Source organism: Aegilops tauschii, chromosome 4, assembly GCF_002575655.3.
Source record: "Aegilops tauschii subsp. strangulata cultivar AL8/78 chromosome 4, Aet v6.0, whole genome shotgun sequence".
Lineage (NCBI taxonomy): Eukaryota > Viridiplantae > Streptophyta > Magnoliopsida > Poales > Poaceae > Aegilops > Aegilops tauschii.
The window spans coordinates 137,055,384-137,063,902 of NC_053038.3; the positions used below are offsets into that span (position 1 = coordinate 137,055,384).

General features: G+C 46.7%; 1 non-coding gene across 10 annotated transcripts; it reads right to left on the bottom strand.

Annotated features, from left to right (window-relative positions):
- Positions 1 to 1,827: 1,827 nt before the first annotated feature.
- On the bottom strand, positions 1,828 to 8,448 carry LOC109742090 (uncharacterized). 10 transcript variants are annotated; one of them, XR_012181556.1, is made up of 12 exons: positions 8,217 to 8,444; positions 6,965 to 7,100; positions 6,785 to 6,897; positions 6,236 to 6,651; positions 5,591 to 5,672; positions 5,266 to 5,462; positions 4,921 to 5,011; positions 4,771 to 4,830; positions 3,061 to 3,151; positions 2,860 to 2,966; positions 2,367 to 2,468; positions 1,828 to 2,264 (listed from the first exon to the last, which is right to left on the bottom strand). It is a non-coding gene; the product is annotated as an uncharacterized protein (transcript). The 10 variants fall into 10 exon arrangements; XR_012181559.1 differs by lacking the exon at positions 6,785 to 6,897 and adding an exon at positions 7,318 to 7,376 and having other exon boundaries at positions 1,828 to 2,149; positions 8,217 to 8,428; XR_012181553.1 differs by lacking the exon at positions 6,785 to 6,897 and adding an exon at positions 7,318 to 7,376 and having other exon boundaries at positions 8,217 to 8,428.
- Positions 8,449 to 8,519: the final 71 nt, after the last annotated feature.

Genomic DNA, 8,519 nt, shown 5'->3' on the forward strand with positions numbered 1-8,519 from the left:
GTGCTCATCAACGACCGTCGGTGCTACAACGCAGCAACACGTCCAGGGCCGCCAGGCACCGACACATCAACTCATCCATGGCCGCCGTGCTGCGATGCAACCTCGTCGGCGCTACTGGTGCTGCAAGTCGCCGGTGGCAGAGCGGCAATGGAACGGTCATCCGACGATTTGTTGCATTCGTTAAGCGGCAGAGCAGAGGCACCACCGTAGCGGAGGAAGGGACTAGCGAACGTCGCCTGATTCATGCTCACGACGGCGGGGCTGCAGCAAAGCGCCGAGCAAGGTTGTTGAAGCTCCACCGTGGCTGCATTGAAGTGCCACCGGAGTTGCATCACAGCTTCTGCCGTCGGCGGGGCTGCAGTAGAGCGCCGAGCGAGGTTGTTGAAGCTCCGCCGTGGCTGCATTGAAGCGCCACCGGAGTTGCATCGCAGCTTCCGCCGTCGGTGGGGCTGCAATGGAGCGTGTGCGAGGTCATGCATTGGAGGCTTGGAGCTTCGCCACGGCTGCAATGGAGCTTCGCCGGAGCAGCAATGGAGCACGACCGAGGCTACAATGGAGCTTTGCCGGGCGTCGACGGTGCCGCATCGGAGCTTTTTTGGAGCCGCGGTGCTGCCATGGAGCTTCCCTGGGGTGTCGTCGGCGTTGCAAAGCTTTTTTTCATCAGTTTCGGTGCTGCTCCGTTGGAGCTCTTCGGTGGCTCCGATGCTCGAGGTAGCCGGCGGCAGCGCCACAATGGGTGCATCGTTGCTTCGCTGCACCATCGAGGGAGGCGGCGTAGCTGCAATGTAGCTTTCATGGAGGCACCGACGATGGGGGCGGTGTAGCACTGTAGCTGCGACGAAGCACCGCGCCGTGCAGCAATGAGGTTGCAATGGAGCATCTCCGAGTCGTCGGTGCTGCTATGGAGCTGCGACGGAGCATCGTTGGACTGCCGGTGCTGTGTTGGAGCATAGAAACGGGCTGCGGGATGCTGCTGCGACCAAACGTCACTCCGGCGAACGACGACACTGCATTACCGGCCGGGGAGGAGCTGCTGCGACCAAAACGAGACTCCGGCGAACGACGGCACTGCACTACCGGCCGGGGAGGAGCTGCTACGACCAAAACGAGACTCCGGCGAACGACGGCACTGCACTACCGGCCGGGAAGGAGCTGCTGCTCGAACGACTTGGCACTGCGATACAAGTTCGGGAGGGAGCGAGCCTTCATCGCGCCTGCTGGCTGAGATGTGACGCGAGAGGAGGATGCGAAGAGAGACGAGGAAGACGCGCTGGTGCTAGCCTACGATCTAATGGCCACACACGGCTGTATCTGACGGCTGTGCGGGCGGCTGATCTTCCAAAAAATCAGCCGGCTTACGCGTAGCAGCCGCCTCCCTCTAAACTCTACCACCATTTTTTATGCTGGTGACCCCGCACACCCTTTGACCCATCCACCTCCACCTGCCTAATCGTCCGTCGCCGCCACCCCGCCCCAGCATCCGCCACCCTCAGCTATTCCTCTAAACCCTACCACCATCTCTAATGCTGGTGACCACCTACACCTGCCTAATCATGTGTCAACACCGCCCAACCCAAGCCACCAGAAACCCCAACCATCTATATAAGCCCCGCCACCATCTTCGATGTTTTGGTGACGTCACACGCCCCTCACACGAACCCGATAACCCCCGCCTCTCAACTGGGTATTTCCAAACTCATCTTGATAAACGCCAGCGGCCTCAAGCCTGCTAAGCTACAACCAGATATCCATAAATCATGTTAAACATCGATGGTTTTATTTAGGAAGATGAAAATGATAAACTGATACACTTCTACTTGAGAAGTCTTGAACAGAGCATCGAGCATTCATGTAGCTTCATTAACATATTGTACATGCATGTTATATAGAAATTCCAAAATCATCTTTGTCAACAAAACATATTATTTGATCCTCTTACAGATTGTAAAAGTATGTCTCATGCTCTACAGATTGTCAACCATCTTATGCTTGTACTCATCATCGACTGCTATATGTTATAAGGCACGATAACAAATTGTCCTTCATCACCTCTTGCAAATCTCACAACCTCCAATTCTTGATGCACTAAATCGACTTTCACCACGACCATTTCTGTTCCCTCGCCACCCCTGCTCGGATGAAGAGGTGACTGAAAAGAAAATGATATAAGTACATCAAACAATCAGATCAGGGCTGTTGACAATCCAGAAATGCCATGAGTCATACTGGTGTACATGAATAACCAAATGCCATATACAATTGTCCTGAAGGGGGTAAATAGAAAGTTTAACCAAAGTAATCTTACAACCTCATATTAGAGGTTAGATATCTTTCACGGCAATTACGGAAATGATGAACACTCTTACAGTAAAGGGAGTCAGTGGTGACAACGGGAGGCACACGCGTAGTCGGCGACAACTGCGCGGATGAGAGGGGAGGACAGGGGGACTTAGTTTGTGCTCCTGTAGCTACACGATGGAAGAAGTAAAAAAATCAGTGTATGCTCAGTCCATGCAACATTAAAAGTGCACCCAAAAAAGAAAATCAAAAACTCAGTTTATTCTCATGGTTCTTTACTCAACACTTGCTTGGCCATGTTGCTCTTTCCCCGCCTATTCGCTGCACGTCACAAAAACACATGCCAAAAGAAATCTGGAATACAATGCCTAAAAATTTGGAATATAATGCCACAAAAACTTGCAAAATTTCTTTTAAATATGAATCTCTACTCTCCCCTGTTCACGAAAATATGTTGTGCTCTAGCTAGTCTATACAGATCATACAGGTTCTATTGATTAGGGGGTCACTAATAAGTGGAGAAATATGTATAGAGAGATATGGGCGAGAAAGGCGCAGTACCATTGCCTATGTAACGTATTAGTCTAACATTCATCAGTATTATATACCGTGAAATGTACAAGTCCACATTGCAGACCACCCAAACATGTCACAATCCCTATATTAAGCTGATAAAGCAAATGAACAACCAGTCAGAACATACTTAAAGTCAGGTCGATTTACAAATTGCAGGCAATGATCAAGAGTAGGTGAATTACTAACCAAAGGAAGCCTCCAGAATCAAATCGAGCATGACACCATCATGGACATCAGGTTGAAGCGATCTATTTTCTAGATAATATACCTTGCATTTCTGTAGTAATAAAGCATGAACAATGATTGGAGATTAGAAGAAAAAATGATAGAAAGAAATAGTTGTGAGAGATCTTGCATTCACATTTCATGTAGCACAATTAGAGAGAGAAAAGACAGGCAAATATAAAAAATAAGGCCAAGAATTGTTTTCTTAAAGCCTTAAAATGAACTGGTAAAGAAAAACAAACCCCATGGAAGAAAAGAACAAAATATGTGCTTCAGGTAGAAGCATCAGTCACCAGGCTCACATCCAAGGTTTTTGAGTCGCCGACTAATCGCCAAGTCGTTGGAGCGAGGTTGGCTTGCACAGGCGACTTGGCTTGAGGAGCGAGTCGCGCGGCTGGTAGGCTAGTCGACGACTAGTCGGGCGACTAGGACCTCAGAGCAGGGCGGCTTGCTTCAGCAAGGCCAAGGGAGGGAAGACTGGGAAGGTGAGGAGGCCAGAGTTTGAGGGAGGGGAGGAGGAGACGAAGCTGGAGAGTGCGCCGCCTGTACGAGAAGCACGGAAGAGACGAAGGAGAAAGGCACATGGGAGAGCAGATGCACGGTCCAGATTAGAGCATATGGACGGTTGGGATTTTATTTGGAAGCTAGGGTTACATAATGGGCCTATTGGGCCAGCTCTCTAGCACGAAACAGAGGAGCAAGACGCGTGCTCCCATCCCACATCAGAATCGCCGCCTCCATTGCTCCTACGAGCTGCTGCTGCCTTCTCCGAGCTGAAGTATCCTCCAAGCAGCTGCCTTCCCCCTCCTCCGCGTGCAACAGCACCTCTTCCCCCTCCTCCTCCTCCTCTTCCCCCTCCTCCTCCTCTTAACACCTGGGGCGACTTGGGGGCGATTAATCACGACGAGTCACAGACTAATCGCAGCGAGCCACTAGTTGGAGGCATGGCGACTCGACTTGGCTAGGCGACTCAAAAATCTTGCTCACATCATTGTTCTTTGCCATGGTGCAGGCTTTGGTGCTGAATGTAGAATCTAGGCTTCCTCCTGACTACCCTTCTAATGGTATCCTCTCCTGCCTCAATCTACGTTGCGTGGATACTTCAGAAAGCGCACGTATCCAGCCGGATACTGCCCCGATACGTATCCCGTAAATATCTTTCGATTTTTTGATTTTAGAAAAAGAAAATAATGTTCGATACTCCTGGGATACTGCTGCGATACGTTTTGGATACCTCAAACCCCTCGTTCAACCTGAAATCCCCTCAATAGAAAAGGCGCACGTTTGAAGATTCCCAACATGGGCGTGAGTTCATGTCAAAACATGACTATCAATGTTCTTGTTCACCGGCCATGTTGCTCTAATTTCCCCTACGCCTATTCACTGCACGTCACAACAACACATGCCAAAAGAAAATCTGGAATATAATGACTAAAAATTTGGAATATAATGCCACAAAAACTTGCAAAATTTCTTTTAAATATGCATCTCTACTCTCTCCTGTTCACAAAAATATGTTGTACTCTAGCTAGCATATACAGATCATACATGTTCTATTGATTGGGGGGTCACCAATCAGTGGAGAAATCTGTATAGAGATATATGGGTGAGAAAGGCGCAGTACCATTGCCTATGTAACATATTAGTGTAACAATCATCAGTATTATATACCTTGAAATGTACAAGTCCACATTGCAGACCACCCAAACATGTCACAATCCCTATATTGAGCTGATAAAGCAAAAGAACCAGTCAGAACATATTAAAGTCAGGTTGATTTACAAATTGCAGGCAATGATTAAGAGTAGGTGAATTACTAACCAAAGGAAGCCTCCAGAATCAAATCGAGCTGACACCATCATGGATCATTAGGTTGAAGCGATATATTTCCTAGATAATATACCTTGCATTCCTGTAGTAATAAAGCATGCACAATGATTGGAGATTAGAATAAAAAAGGATAGAAAGAAATAGTTGTGAGAGATCTTACATTCACATTTCATGTAGCACACTAGAGAGAGGAAAAGACCGGCAAATATAAAAAATAAGGACAAGAATTGTTTTCTTAAAGGCCTAACTAAAATGAACTGGTAAAGAACAACAAACCCCATGGAAGAAAAGAACAAAATATGTTCTTCAGGTAGAAACATCAGTCACCAGACTCACATCATTGTTCTCTGCTATGGTGCAGGCTTTGGTGCTGAATGTAGACTCTAGAGCTTCCTCCTGACTACCCTTCTCATGGTATCCTCTCATGCCTCAAGCCCCCAATCGACTTCTCCAATCTCCAACTTGCCCATGTGTTGCAGCATGTCCCAAAAAGAGACAAACATGAGGTACTGCGTCTTGCCCGGGACATCAACCTATGTACAAAAAGATTTCTTAGTATTAGTTCATACTCCGTACTTCATAGCTGGAAGAAAGTAATATTAAAGGAATGGTTCAATCACAGTATAACCTAGAAGTGTAAAAATTAAAGAAAAACCTTAACCTTTAGAAGACAACTTTCCCAACTTTGTGCCATCCGCTTCTAGACTTCACATGCGCACCACGATTGTGCTACTTATACATGCCTATATTAGAACAGATTCGGCAGAAAGCAGGTCAATTGGCATGAAGATAAATATATAAGGGTGTATGTAAGATCTCACATCCGTAAGTACTCAACCGTTTTTTGTGCGTCCACACTCTGCAAGCATTACCAAAGATGAGTGGATCTAGTTGAGAGTTTAAAAGCAAGGTGCATATATTCAGATTTTTTAAAATGTTTTGGTATGTTTTATTGCGTGGGTGCACCAAGGTGGGGTTCAGCCACTACTTTCCCTATATTCAAATGTAAGTCATATTGGCGCACATGCAGCTCTACATCTACACTGAAGTCTGAATTTGAAAAAAGTTGAAATAGATAGTAGTGTCTACACTCTTCATGTAGATCACAATATCACATTATAATCCTCTACAATGGTTACATGTAAAGCAAATTTGGAGGCATATACAACTAAAAAGTAAATCATTGTATCATGGAAATGACATACTAATATGGACCATGGAATAAAATACTATTGGAAGGCATGTCTGCAAGGATTGTTTAGAAACTTGATCACTGTATCATGAAAATGATATTGCAAGAGCTGACCTTTCCCTTGTGCACATTCCCATGCTTTGACTAAAATAGAGCATTTGCAGTTCCTGCTTGGATGCTCACTTTCTTTCTGTTTACTCACTTCATATGCTATCCCCCGATCAAATCAACAGCTAGCCAACCAGCTCTACTTTTGCAGTTTGCATTGAACACTCCAAAGGGAAAGTTAGAGGCCACCCATGGCTTCAAGGATGAGGTAGTAACAGCAAGGTCGATGAGTAGCGAGAGCGCACCAGACACGGCCGCCCCAGCCCCTCCTCGACGGCACCACGGAGATTGAGCCGCTACCGCACAGGGAGAGCCTAAGGAGCCGGTCAAGGAGACAGTACTGGCACACGTCGTTGTAGACACAAGGAGATAGTACGGTCACACTTCATCCTCCATTAACTCTAACATGAGCATGTAGGCGCCTGCTACAGAAAACGGGCGTGTAAAAATCCGCACGAGGATGCAAAGAAAATGGACAGTAAGGGGCCTTCTTTGTTAAAAATGGTGCATCTAGTTGGTTAACAAACTGCAGCTCAAAGAAAAAAAATCAATTACTTGGTAAAAATGTCCCGATAATTCCTGGCCAGAAGCTATGTTGCAACAAAGATTAATCTTAAATTACCAATCACCTCCAAGCATGTTCTTACGTCCAGCCAAAGCTATGACACCTTCATCAGGAAATAATATATTTCAAACATGAGTACATGACTCACGTAGCTAGTTCCATATACATACCCTGGGTGTATACACTACTGCAATTTCAGGCGACAGTGTGATGCTATCCATTAGTGAAGCCCCATGAATCCTCCATTTATTTATTCAATCAAGGCATTTATATCTTCCCCCATTCTCCTATCATCTATATTCTCACCTGCAAAGACATCAGACAATCAATAATGTTGAAGAGCCATCGTTATTTTTAACTACTTAAGGGCAGCCAACCATAGGAACGTAGCAGGTACTGAACCAAATAATAACAAAGAGATACAAAGGATTTTGAATTTTTAAACCACAGTTAGTCTATGAAGAGCATCTATATAGCAAACAAATATGAACTTTCACAACAATAAGGAATGACAAGTAATTACTTTGCTCCCTTAATAGTTGATACTGGTATGCACCCATATGATCTTTCTGAAATTAGTACCTTCAATGGACCAATATTAGTATTATCAGTGGGCCAATATCTACTCCACATGAAAAACAAATCGTGGTGTAAAAAGAGATATACAGCTGGTCCAACTTATTCAAGAGATTAACAAAGAAAGAAAATCTCCGCAATTAGAGTATATAGCTTCCGTCTGAAGATATGGACATGCTTTGATATTTTTCAAATAAGTAAGCAATATCAAACTTGAGGTTTCTTCATGGAGCTGAAATCACTCACAAACTCAGTTAAGGAGGGAGATATCAAAACAGAAATGCTAATTACTCTGCCATATGGAAATAGAAATACATCAGAGAGCAGTCACTGGAAAATCAAGGATCCTGATTTATATGCACGAACACTGATGGCCTGACTTACAAGCATGAACAAATAAGGTTGGCCTCTGGAGGCTAGGTGATTTATATGCACGTTTGGCTGCCGGTGAGCTACGACTGGTGCGTGCAGTACGCGCTGCTTGCCGGTGGCAGCGACAGAGAAGAGGCCATTCGGATTAGATCAGAGGGTTAGGGTTTCCACGGGGAGGAAGCAAAGGCCACACCGAGGAAAAGTTCGTGCGTGATTGATTGCTGCGGTTAGGATTTGGGACCATGCTGATAGTGTCGTTCTAGGGCTCAGAGTAGGGACGGAGGAGACAGCGAGGAATCACAACAACGAGGAGGCGGGAGGAAGGGGGGCGTGCGCCATGGGAGACGGAGGGGACCGCTGGTGAGAAAGAGGGAGGGAGGAGGCGCCGTGGGGGAGGAGAACAAGGGGGCGCGGGAGCGGAGGCACGGGCAAAAATTGGGGTGTAGCGAGAGCACGGAGAAGGAAGAAGCTTACCGTCGCCGTCGGGTTCCTTCGTCGCTGCGCGCTCGTCGACCTGCTGGAAGAGAGCTCTAGCATGCTGCGGCTGCGGCGGCTGCAGCGCAAGGAACCCTAGAGCGCGGGAGGCAGGAAAGGTCGACGAACACCATGTTGTTGCGGCAGCGGCGTGAGGAACCCTAGCGCGTGCTAGGGGATCTGGGACACGAGCGACTCGTGCGATGTCTGAACCGTTTTTCTTCCGAACCCCGGAGGAAAACAGCGTGGAGTGGTCGTGGTGGGAGGGGGACAAAAAAAAACAGCAAAAATAAACCGTGGAGA